This window comes from Mirounga angustirostris, unplaced genomic scaffold, assembly GCF_029215605.1.
Source record: "Mirounga angustirostris isolate CCGP_5_RB_7025 unplaced genomic scaffold, mMirAng1.0.hap1 SCAF_5, whole genome shotgun sequence".
Classification (NCBI taxonomy): domain Eukaryota; kingdom Metazoa; phylum Chordata; class Mammalia; order Carnivora; family Phocidae; genus Mirounga; species Mirounga angustirostris.
The window spans coordinates 86491020-86503140 of NW_026991713.1; positions in this window are offsets into that span (position 1 = coordinate 86491020).

Consider the following 12121-nt stretch of genomic DNA (forward strand, 5'->3'; position numbering starts at 1 on the left):
TAGTAGGGTAGGGATCATGTTATGCTTGGTTTCATAAATAATGATATGCATAAGACACTAGTAGACAATCAGGAAATGCTTTTTGGATGAAAGACTTATTGAATGAAGTTATTACACATTGAAAACAGGATGCCAATATATTTGGCTACTGCAATGCCAGATAAAAGTAAAGCTTTTTTTTTTTTTCTGTCAAAGCATCTGAACGTCTTCCAGAATTTTACTCAGAGATCGAATCTTCAAACCAGAAGTTGGAAAAGCACTAAAAAAAACTTTGCAAAGTGAAACAAGGAGCTAGTGTAGGTTGGCTTAAAAAATAAATGTACACTGAGTGAGTATCAAGTTTGTAACTATACAAATGACTAATGAAACCACTACCACAATAACATAGAACTGAGCCTGGAAAATATCCAGGTAGACTTGATTACATTCCATTTCCTTTATATACTTCTCCAAAGCCCAGCTTGGTCTCTTTTATATTCATATATTTCCCTCTGGAGGATATGGTTATGCTTTTTTTGACTTGTCCTCGGATTGCCTGTTAGATTCCCTTAAAGGACCAACGTCTCCTTCTTCAACACATTCAGGCAGATGAATCTTTTATAAGATATTAGACTGCCAATAGCCTGCTACCCCTCCTTTCTTTGAGTTGGATGTAGTGAGGTTCTCTCCTTGTAAATCCCTTGCCTTCCTTCTAAGGCACATGGAAGGAAGTGAGTACTATACAGGCATAATACCTTCCAGCCAAATGTACTGGAAGAAATTGTTCAAAGCAAAAGGTGCATGAAAAGAAGGATCATTATGAGCCCTGGCATCTATGGACTGTGCTTGATGGTGAACAAAGAAACTGAATTCATAAGCAAAAAGAGAAATTTTTTTGATGGGCATCTCAGTGGAGGCTTCATTTGTAATTATGGGACATTAAAGGGCTTAATAATTATTACCATTATTGATAATAATGCCACCTAAATTCTAACACAGTCATCTGGAAAAATCATGGCAGCCTCTTATCTAATTAGTACCTTGAGACTTTATCCAGAATACAAATCAATCTTGGATTTATCAGCTTTTTAGGTTTTAGTGCATCCCAGATGGCAACCACAACACCAGAAATTCTGTCAAGGATTAAAGCTGCTGAACATTTTTTTTTCATAACTAAAATAAAATTATTTTGTAACCAATGTTATATCTCTCTCTTAATGAAAAATTTCTCAGAATCTGGGGTGAAGTAATAATAATAATAATAATAACAACAGCAACAATAACAACAGCCCCTCCTTAATGAATGCTTCCTATATGTCAGGCACTGGGTTAAGTGATTTACACATATTGTCTCATTTATTTTTCTACTTACCAGCTCTCAGAGTAGGTATTATCCCCATTTTACAAGTGAAAATTGAAGCTTCGTGAGTCTAAATTGCCCAAGGACATGTAGCTAATAAGCAGAAGAGCAGAAACGTCAGTCTGGGTCTGATGGCAAAACTTTTTTTTGGTCATGTTGTTATTCTGCTTGTGCATGGGGCCAGGGCGGGGGTGTGGGGCAAGGGGATTGTCCATATATACAGCTCAATTGATAGTGAAATACAATAAAAAGCTGATACTGGGGGCGCCTGGGTGGCTCAGCGGGTTAAGCGGCTGCCTTCGGCTCAGGTCATGATCCCGGGGTCCTGCGATGGAGCCCCGCATCGGGCTCCCTGTTCAGCGGGGAGCCTGCTTCTCCCTCTCCCTCTGCCTGTCTCTCTGCCTACTTGTTCTCTCTCTCTGTCAGATAAATAAATAAAATCTTAAAAAAAAAAAAAAAAAGCTGATACTGTTAGGATACTTGCCATGGCTGGAGCAGGCTTAAATTTAAGAGACCCAGCTCTTGCCACTGATTAGTTTTTTTACAGGCAGGCACTATTTCTATGCCTGAGAAGGTGTCATCAAGTAGTTGATAATGCCAACTGGGATAACTAGCAGTCACTAATTAAGATTTTCCCCCTGGCATCCGCATCGAAGAATTTCAGAGACACACACATACAATTCAGCAATCATGCTATGCAGTTTTGTAGAAATTTAACCGTTCCATCCATTTATTTATGGTTTATTGAATGTTTTCCATATGCAGGTATTGGTTTAATTTCTAAGAGTTATTATTTTATCAGTTTTACTGATGAAAAACCGGATGCGCAAAGAGTTTAAGCAGACTGCCCTAACATGTACAGATTATAACTGGCAGAGCTAGGATTGTAAATAGATCACCTGACCACAGAGCCCATGGCTTGCTCTGTGACAAAGATGCTGACACGGGGAAACAGAGCTGGACATTCCATGGTGAAAAAGACTTTCTAACCCTCAAGAATGAAAATGAGAAAGATACAAAGCAGTCAGTTTTTGCTTCAGCCCATGAATACAGATGAATTTTCCAAATCAGAGCTTCCGCATGCAGTAGAAATTCCCAATAGGTTATGAGGAAACTTTCTTCCTGTGATGAATTTGTTTATTAATGGAGCCTTGAACTAATAAAGGTAAGACTGACAATAAAGTTCCTGCTTCATTCATGCCTTTAAATTTAACGTTCCTTGAAATACTGTATCTGGATAATTCATGTCAAAACAAGTACTTTTTTTTAAAGATTTTATTTATTTATTTGAGAGGGAGAGCATGAGCTGGAGGAGGGGCAGAGGGAGAGGGAGAAGCAGACTCCCCGCTGAGCTGGGAACCCGACTTGGGTGGGGCTCTATCCCAGGACCCCGAGACCATGACCTGAGCTGGAGGCAGATGCTTAACCTACTGAGCCACCTAGGCATCTCAAAACAAATACTTTTAAGTCAGAATTTCCCAAATATTTAGCTTAGAATAGCGGCCAATAAATATCTACTTTGTGTCGATATTTTTCCAAATCTATTCTTCACTTATCTTAGGTTAAGAAGGTTCACATAACCCTGATAAAATGAAGCTTGTATATTTTCTTTCTTTTTTTTTATTTTGAAAGAGAGAAAGTGATCTAATTTATTTTGAGAGAGAGAGAGGGAGAGCATGCATGTGTGTTCACATGGGTTGGGGGAGGGGCAGAGGGAGAGAGAGAATCTCAAGCAGACTCCCTGCTGAGCTCAGAGCCTGACTTGGGACTCAATCTTATGACTCTGAGATCATTATCTGAGCTGAGGGCAAGAGTGGGACACTTAACTGATTGAGTCACCCAGGTGCTCCGAAGCTTGTATGTTTTCTAGTGATATCTTAATCAAATACTCCATGAAGTATCTTAGTCTGTTTGGGCTGCTGTAACAACAAACATTTATTTCTCACAGTTCTGGAGGCTGGGAAGTCCAAGATGAAGGCACTGGTAGATTTGGTGTCTGGTGAGAGCCTGCTTCCTGGTTCATGTGTTCTCATATGGTGGAAGTGGGGAGAAGCTCTCTGGAGTTTCTTTTGTATAGACACTAATCCCATCATAAGGGTTCCATACTCATGACAAAATGAACTCCCAAAGGTCCCACCTCCAAATACCACTACATGGGGGATTTAGTTTCAACATATGAATTTTGGTGGGGAGGACATCAATATTTAGTCTATATAGCATGAAGTCAAATTGTAAATGAGGAAGTAAAAATGAAAAAAAAATCTATGAGCTAGAAATCAGAATAGAGATCAAGACATGGTTTAAATGATTGGATAAAGAGAGAGTTTATTACTTCATTTATTTTTGAACTCATAGTGTTCTACAAAAGATGTGAAATGACTTACACAAAACACATACACAGATGTGTTAAGAACAGTAAGATTTTTAAAAAATAAAAATATCAAGTAAATATAAGTTAGAAGACCAAGGCCAAATTATAGGTAGAATTAAGCAAAGAGTCTGAGGTAATTATGCATTTGAGTCCGTTCTTAAATTGCTGTATATGAAAAGATAAGAACTTACAGTCTTGAATTAACTACATTGGGTATCTCCACCAGATACTTTGTCTGGATAGATGCAAGCTTCAGTGGGCCTTCCAGTATAATTTTAACACATGTGTCTGTTACAACATTGCTCCGAAAAGCACAAGCCTACTCATTTGTAGAACAAAAGCTGGCCAGACATAAAATCAAGAGATGATGTCACAGTCTTAGTTAAAACAACAAGTCAGTCTCACTTGTTGTTTTTTACTTCCATACAGTGAATATGGGAATTTTCCATTGGAAACTGTGTTGTGATTGACTTGGAGTACATTAGCACCACAGACTCAATGAGCTACAATGTATTTGCCTGCATTAGACATTTCATTGTCAGAAGGATTGGCAGTAGAATGATTCAAGTCGGCTGCTAGCTGGGTACCACCCACACTCTCCAACCTGTCTCACTGTGGCCTAACAATTCAGCCACCAGGCTGGCGGGAGGTGGGAAGCCACCTGTGATTACTAATGGAAAGTACTCCATGTTTTTGCAGCGCCATCAGCAGGCCGCTGGTGTTGTTATCCATCATCATCATTATTTTTGAATGGGATGGGGAAGAAGGAGGAGATAAGGAGAAGGATGGGGATAGGATGGAGACAGTAGATATCACAAGGGAGAGCAAAGAGAAGGAAAATACCAGATAGAGGGAAGAAACATTTAACAAAGGAGAACTGAGAGGAGAAAAGAAAGAGAAAGAATAAGAAAAAATTGATAGGAAAGACACAGCTTTGATTGAGTAGTAGAACCCAAGGCAGAATCAACGTGGCATCATTATGTGTTCTGATATGACCCAACCGATTCTCTGTGGATGCCAACTTGTTCATTTCTGGGATCCTTGAGCAGGACAAGCGACAAGGTATTAGAAGTCACTGTCTCAGTCACTGTTCAGTAACTTTCTAACCTGTAACAACTTAAAAGCAGCTGTGGCCACTGCGGGGAACAAAGCAGCAGGGGAGGAGGAAGAGAGTCTGTTTTTTGGTGACTCATTCTGGCACTGACTTGGCCTTCTGAAAGTTATTTAGCTCCACCGGGCTGAATCTAGTCATAATTAATAACAGGATACCTGTTTGTATGGTAGGTCCAGTATTACCAACAAAGTGCTGCCTGAGGCAGAGGCAGAGGAGAAGAAGCAACAGCAAAAGGAAAAGGGGCGGGGGGGAAGAAAAAGCAACAGGACAATGGTTTTCCATAGTTTTTAGGTTGTAGGGACCTTGTGGCTGGTTTGTGGGTCCATAAAATTAACACAGTTGTGGTTTCATGGAACTAATATTTCAGTGCCTATTATGAACCAGACAGAGTGCTGGATGCTTTTTCTATGTAACCCATGTAATCTGCTCAACAGTCCTGTGCAGTGGCTGTTATTATCCTCATTGAATGGACGCTGGGAAAATAGCTTGCTTGATATAACAGGTTTAAACTCAGGTCTACAGGACTTGAATACTGGTAAATATTTTCAACTTCAAAATAACTATAAAATGTAGGTTATGTTTAAAGAGACAGAGCATGTTTATATATTTAAAAGCAAGAAGATCTTCTACCAGAGTCACTATCTCTCTTTTTCAGTGTCTAATTTTGTCTTAAAATCCAATGTGTCAATCTATCCTTTCATCTTTTCAAAACACTCGATTTTATGGTGGGAAGAAGATGGAAGGAAGTGGACTTTGAAGTCAGAGAAATCTGGCCTGAGATTCTATTTTCACAGTTCAACAGCTAGATGATCTGAGAAATCTATAAAGATTAATAAGATTGGGGGATTTTTTTGTTTTGTTTTGTTGTTTTTGTTTTTTGAGGATGAAATGAGTTGTGGTAACAAAACTAGCATAGTGCTTTCCACTTAGGGGGCACTAAATTATTGGTTTCCTTTTCTTTTGACGTTTTAGGTAGAATTAACTGATTTCAGAATTTACCAAACTGTGATCTGCAGAACATTAGAGGCCTGAGCGATGTAATTAATGTTCTTAATAAAAACGTTTTTAACGGTCAGATATGTTGGCTTGAAGTGAATCGCACTGCATAGGGCTCATAGATCAATTTCAAGTAGATTAAGGAAATAAATGTGAAAAGTAAGAATTACAACCATGTAGAAGAAAATAAAATGATAGTAAGAATTTCTTTAAAAACACATAAAGACTCAAAACATGAAGGAAAGAATTTTGACTACATTAAACTTCTGTATGACATAAGACAGCATTTATTTACTTTTTATTTTATTTATTATTTTTTAAAGATTTTATTTATTTATTTGACAGAGTGAGAGAGAACACAAGCAGGGGAGCAGCAAAGGGAGAGGGAGAAGCAGACTTCCTACTGAGCAGGGAGCAGGACAGGGGGCTCTATCTCAGGGACCCAGGGATCATGACCTGAACCGAAGGCAGGTGCTTAACTGACTGAACCACCCAGGTGCCCCCATAAGACACCATTTAAAAAAATCATATACAAACCCAAAACTGTAAGAAGATATTTTAATGCATTTAACTAACAAAGGATTAGTATCTGAATATATAAGCACTCTTCCATATTAATAAGGAGAAGACAAACAGTTCAATAGAAAAATAGCCAAAGTTATAAATTGATAATGTGCAAAAGTGGAAGTTGCATGGCCAAGAATATCCAAGCAAACAGAGAAAGCTCATCTTCACTAGTAATTGAGGAAATGCCAACTAATATAAAAATGAAATAATTCACATTAACTAAATTCACAAAAATTAAAAGGGATGACAATACACACCTTTTTATTGTGATTTATTATTTCTCTAACATTATATTAGAAGTTCTAGCCAGGGCAGCAACATACCTCAACACAAAAGTGAACAGAAACATATGAGATAAATAGTATAACCATTGGGAAAGAAAGCACAGAACTGTCATTTGTACATAGTGGAACATTTACCAAGAAAATCAGAAAGAAACTCCACATGAACTATTAAAACCAGTTTAACAATTGTTTAGCAAGTTGATAGAATTTAAGATTATGATTTTTTTAAATTCAATTTTTATATAGTGTGATCACACAAGTAATGATAATCATGATAGCCATGAATGCTAATATTTTCGGTTCTGTCTTAGTGCATGGTAGGATTTTACTTTCTTGTCTCTTGAAGTTAGGTTTGATTAGATGACTTGTTATAACCAATGAAATGTAAGCACAGTGATGCCTGTCACTTCCATGTGAAAGCTTTAAGAGCCCGTATATGACTTGCTGACCTTTTCCATTGTTTCCCAGTGTGTGGAAATATTCCAGGTAATAGCTGCTCTATCAGTTTGGGCCCTAGGGTGAGAATAAAATAGAAAAATAGAGCAATTAACCACCGCCCCCCACCATGCTTGTCACACATGTAGCATAAACAAAAAATAAACTTTGTTGCTTTCAGTCACTGAGATATTAGGGCTGCTTGTTAATGCAGCTTGCCCTACCCCATCCTATGTCAACAAATTAACATTTGCTAAGCATTTACTATGTGTTAGGCACTGTTCTAAGTCTTTCTCTCTCTCTCTCTCTCTCCTCTTTTATGTAATTGTTACAACAATCCTATGAGACAGGTATTACTAGAATCCTTTATTTTATGGATGAGTGACCTATCTCCCAGAACTTTAGTAACTTGCTTTAGGTAATACACCTTATAAATGACAAAGCCAGGATTTGAACTCAAGCATTTTGGTTTCAACACCCAAACTTGTGTATTAATCACATGGTAGGCTGTTTTCCTTAGACAATGTACTATAAAAGCTTTATATATCATTTGTTTTTTTTTTGTTTTTTTTTTTTTAAAGATTTTATTTATTCATTTGAGAGAGAGAGACAGAGAGAGCACAAGCAGGGGGAGCAGCAGAGGGAGAGGGAGAGGCAGGCTCCCCGCTGAGCTGGGAGCCTGATATGGGACTCGATCCCAGGACCTGGAGATCATGACCTGAGCCGAAGGCAGACGCTTAACCATTTGAGCCACCCAGGCGTCCCGCTTTATATATCATTTGTAATGGAAAACAAAATATAAGCTTTCCAGGAAAATAAACTTTTAAAAGATTTTTCTTAAGACAAAATTATAAAACTTCATTAAAAGAAGACTTAAATGACTGGAAAGATACAGCATGATTGTGATACCATGATTTGTGGATGGGAAGAATCAAAATCATAAAGATGGAAACTTATCCCAAATTAATCTCTAAATACAATGCGCTTTTTAAAAAAGTTTTAAACAGCACGTTTATTTTAAATTACTGTATAATATATCCTCACATGACTGTAGTAGTTGGTTTTTTTTACTAGTGTCTCTCAACAGGTGAAAACACACTGGAAACAATTCCCTTACTGTTTCTTGATTTAGGTGCTTTTTTGTTTTGTTTTGTTTTAATTTTTTTATTTGATTGTTGTTGACATAACAATGTTACATTAGTTTCAGGTGTACAACATAGTGATTGAACTTCCGTATATGTTATGTTACGTTCACCACCTTCTGTCACCATATAACACTCTCACAATATCACTAACCATATTCCCTATGCTGTACATTTATTCCCATGACTTATTCATTTCATAATGGAAGCCTGTAAAATTCAATGCACTTTTAATAAAAAGTCATCAGTTTCTTCATAATGGGATTTGACAAGTTTTTTCAAACATTTATGTGAAAATGCAAAGGACCAAGAACGGTCAACACAATCCTGAAAAAGAAAAATGGTAAATTTGCCTGACCAGATATTAAAATTTCTGTAAATCCATAAGAATAAAATGTGTAAGGCTTAACACAGAATAGACAAACCAATGGAAAAGAAAAGGAAATTTAGAACCAAATCCATTTATTTGGTGAGCATGACAATAAAATTTGGGAGAAACAGGATGGATTATTAAATGATACTTGACAATTATTGATATGGAAAAAATTTTTGTACCTGTACATATATACAAATTGAATTCCAGATGGAACAAAAGTTTAAGTTTAAAAAGTAGAATAATAAAATAGAAGAAAACATGGAAAAATAATATTTTAATTATATTAGGTCTTATATATATGATTTGGAATCTTATATATGATGCAAAAGCACAAACTAATAAGGAAAATATTAACAAATTCGGCTACGTAATAACTTCTGAAAGATATTATGAGTAATGTGAAAAGAGGAGATAAAACTATAAGAAATTTGTAATGTATATAATCATCAAAGTATTAGTATCCAGAATATATAAAGAGCTTCTACAAATTAATGATAAAAAGACCAACCCAATAGAAAAATAGGCAAAGGCCATGATAGGTAATTCACAGAAAAAACTGGCTGAAAACAAAAATTTGAAAAGATTCTCAACACTGCTACTATTAAGAGAAATACAAATACTTAATTTGTTGTCACACACCCTATCAAACCTATCTAGTGAGTAAAATTTGATCATTCTGATGACACCTACTGGTGAGGTTATGTATTACTAGTGGAGCTATGAATGTGAAAATGGATGCCTGCTAACATCCAGCAATTATGCTTTTAGGGAGAAATTTTTATGCTTATGAGGAGACACATATAGTTGGTTTTTAACATCACATTATAGAACCATACGAACTAGATCTGCAGGTACCAACATTTAACTGCAGAAACATATTTTAAAGAGGAAAAAGTCTGAAAGGATGTTCAGTATGTATGTAAAGTTTTAAAATACACAAACAGTGGTGCATTTTCTTTATAAAGGTAAATGTCCCCAAAAGTTACATAGGAACGATATACAATGATTTTGAGAAAGTGGTTGTTTGCAAGGAGGAAAAGAAGCAAAAATGGGAGGTAAGGCTTTAATTTTAGTTGTAATATTTTATATCTCAAAAAAGGGGAAAGAGCCAAAACATAACGGAAAATGTTAACATCTGTTTAATGTTAGTGGTGTGTTAATAGGTAACTGTTACAATATTTTCCATACTTTTTATTTTTGAATTATTTCATGATTGAAAGTTAAACTTAAAATATCCTTGGATGGTATAGCTTCATATATACGCTATCGTACAATTATTCTTAGATCTTACACCTAAGCCCTATACTTATTTGTCTATCATAAATAAGACATTTTCTTTTTTTCTAGGCTTTTCTTTTAATTCATGATTTTAAGCAGGTGGGCTAATTATTTCTAGGATCTTCAGTAATAATTATGTGTTTTCTTAAAAGATTTTAAACTCTACAGACTTATTTCCAAGATGTCAGCTTTATTGTCATACATTCTCCAGGAAGTAAATGTTACAATCTTATATGGAGGAAATGAGACTGGGGCAGATTGCTTTCAGCCATCCATTAAAAAGTAGCAAAGCTGTTTCTTGTATGTAGGACTTCATCCTCCAAATCAAATGCTTGCTTTATTCTCTTCTGCCTTCAATTGTCCTGATTTTTTGTTTGTATTGTTTTGTTTTGATGCATGATAGGTTCCACATGGGGGCAAAGGTGATGTGGAAATGTGGCACTTTGGCCATGGCCTCAGTGATCTCCTTATGTAGCATACAAATCTGCCTCCAATGGATGGGAATGCTAATGATTAATATAAATAGGCTTAATATAAAAAAGTAGCCTATAAAAGCTTAAAAAATACTTTTAGCAAGCATTATAAATTCTGATGGGAATTAGCTACCTTTTTAAAAAGATTTTATTTATTTGAGAAAGAGAGCATAAGAGTGGGGTGAAGGGCAGAGGGAGAAGCAGATTCCCTGCTGAGCGGGGAGCCTGACTCAGTGATCCAACCCAGAATTCCGGGATCATGACCTGAGCCAAAGGCAGACACTCAACCAACTGAGCCACCCAGGTGCCCTGGGAATTAGATGTCTTTAAGGTAATTATTTACCGAGGTAGAAGTAAGAAAGGTAAGGGTGAAATGAGCAAAGGAATAGGGTGGTGGAATAGGATCGCTTTTGGTTTGTGACTACATATTGGGGTAAAAAAAGGTCAAGAGTGAAACTCACTTATTTCTTCTTCCTTAGTGAGGAGGAAAGAAGGTGTTAGAGGGGGAGAAAAGAGAGAAAAGAGGAACAAGAATCTGGGATGATAAAGTGCTGCTGACAGCTGCCTCATGGGCTACTCAGTGACTCTAAGTCTCCTCTGCATTCGTCATAATCCATTCTTTCTGGTCATGCAGAGTTTTCAAGGTGGGAGCCTGACATTTAGGAATGAGGCATGTAACCCAATCTGTTGCGGTCCATGCACTGATGGCGTGTAGAGCTAGCAATTGGCATTACTGAAAGTGGAACCAGGCAAGATATTAGAAGGGCGAGGAAGAAGAAAAGACTTGGACATGTGGGAGCTGCAGGAGAGAGTCACTGAAGTGTGTGACGTGAAGGTCTTCTGCCTGCCAAGCAGAGTTCATTAAGTGGCAAGAGTCTATCGCTTTCAGCTCGTAAACAGAAAGATGGCAATGACAGCTCAGTTGTCACCATTAGAAAAGACAACTCTTTCTTGACACTATTCCTCCAATTAAAAAAAGTATCAAATCAGACATTGGAATGAGTATAATGAAAATGTATGGTATGAAAACTTTCTATATTAATTGTATTTAAAAATATCAGAAGTCAAGGCATTTTATCTAGGTTCGAGCTGACATTTGTATATGAAAAGGAGGAAAAAAGCTTAGTGGAAGTATTTTTCATAAACATATATGTATGAATGAAAGTTTTAAATACAGATAGATTTTAAAACATCATACTACAAAGAGATGCAGATCCCAAGAATAAAAATGTCGGGAGAAGAATAAAAATAAATATGCATGGAAAACTCTCTAATGGCATTTATTTAGCAAAATACCCATCTTGCTGTATGAGAGAGATGCATTTAGTGATTGAACTAATTTTTTCGCTTATTTATTTATAAATCCATATATTAAATTCACATTTATGGAGGGCCTATTATGTGTCACACATTTTCTAGGTGTTTGGGATGTACAAATCAATCAAAGACACAAAATCCCTGCTGCTGCATGTCTTACATTCTAGTGGGGAAAGAAATAAACACAATAAATAAGCAAATTATGGAATACATTACAGAGTGATAAGTGCTGTGTGTATGTGGGAGGGGGTGGGGTATCATTTTATATTACGCAGGATCTCATGAGGAGATAATATTTGAGCAAAGACTTGAGGGAGGGGGAAAGACCATTTCAGGCAGAGAGGACAGCTAGTATAAAAACCTCAGTTTGGAGCATGCCAGGTGTGTTCAAGGAACAGCACGGATGTCAACATGCGTGGAGCAGAGTGG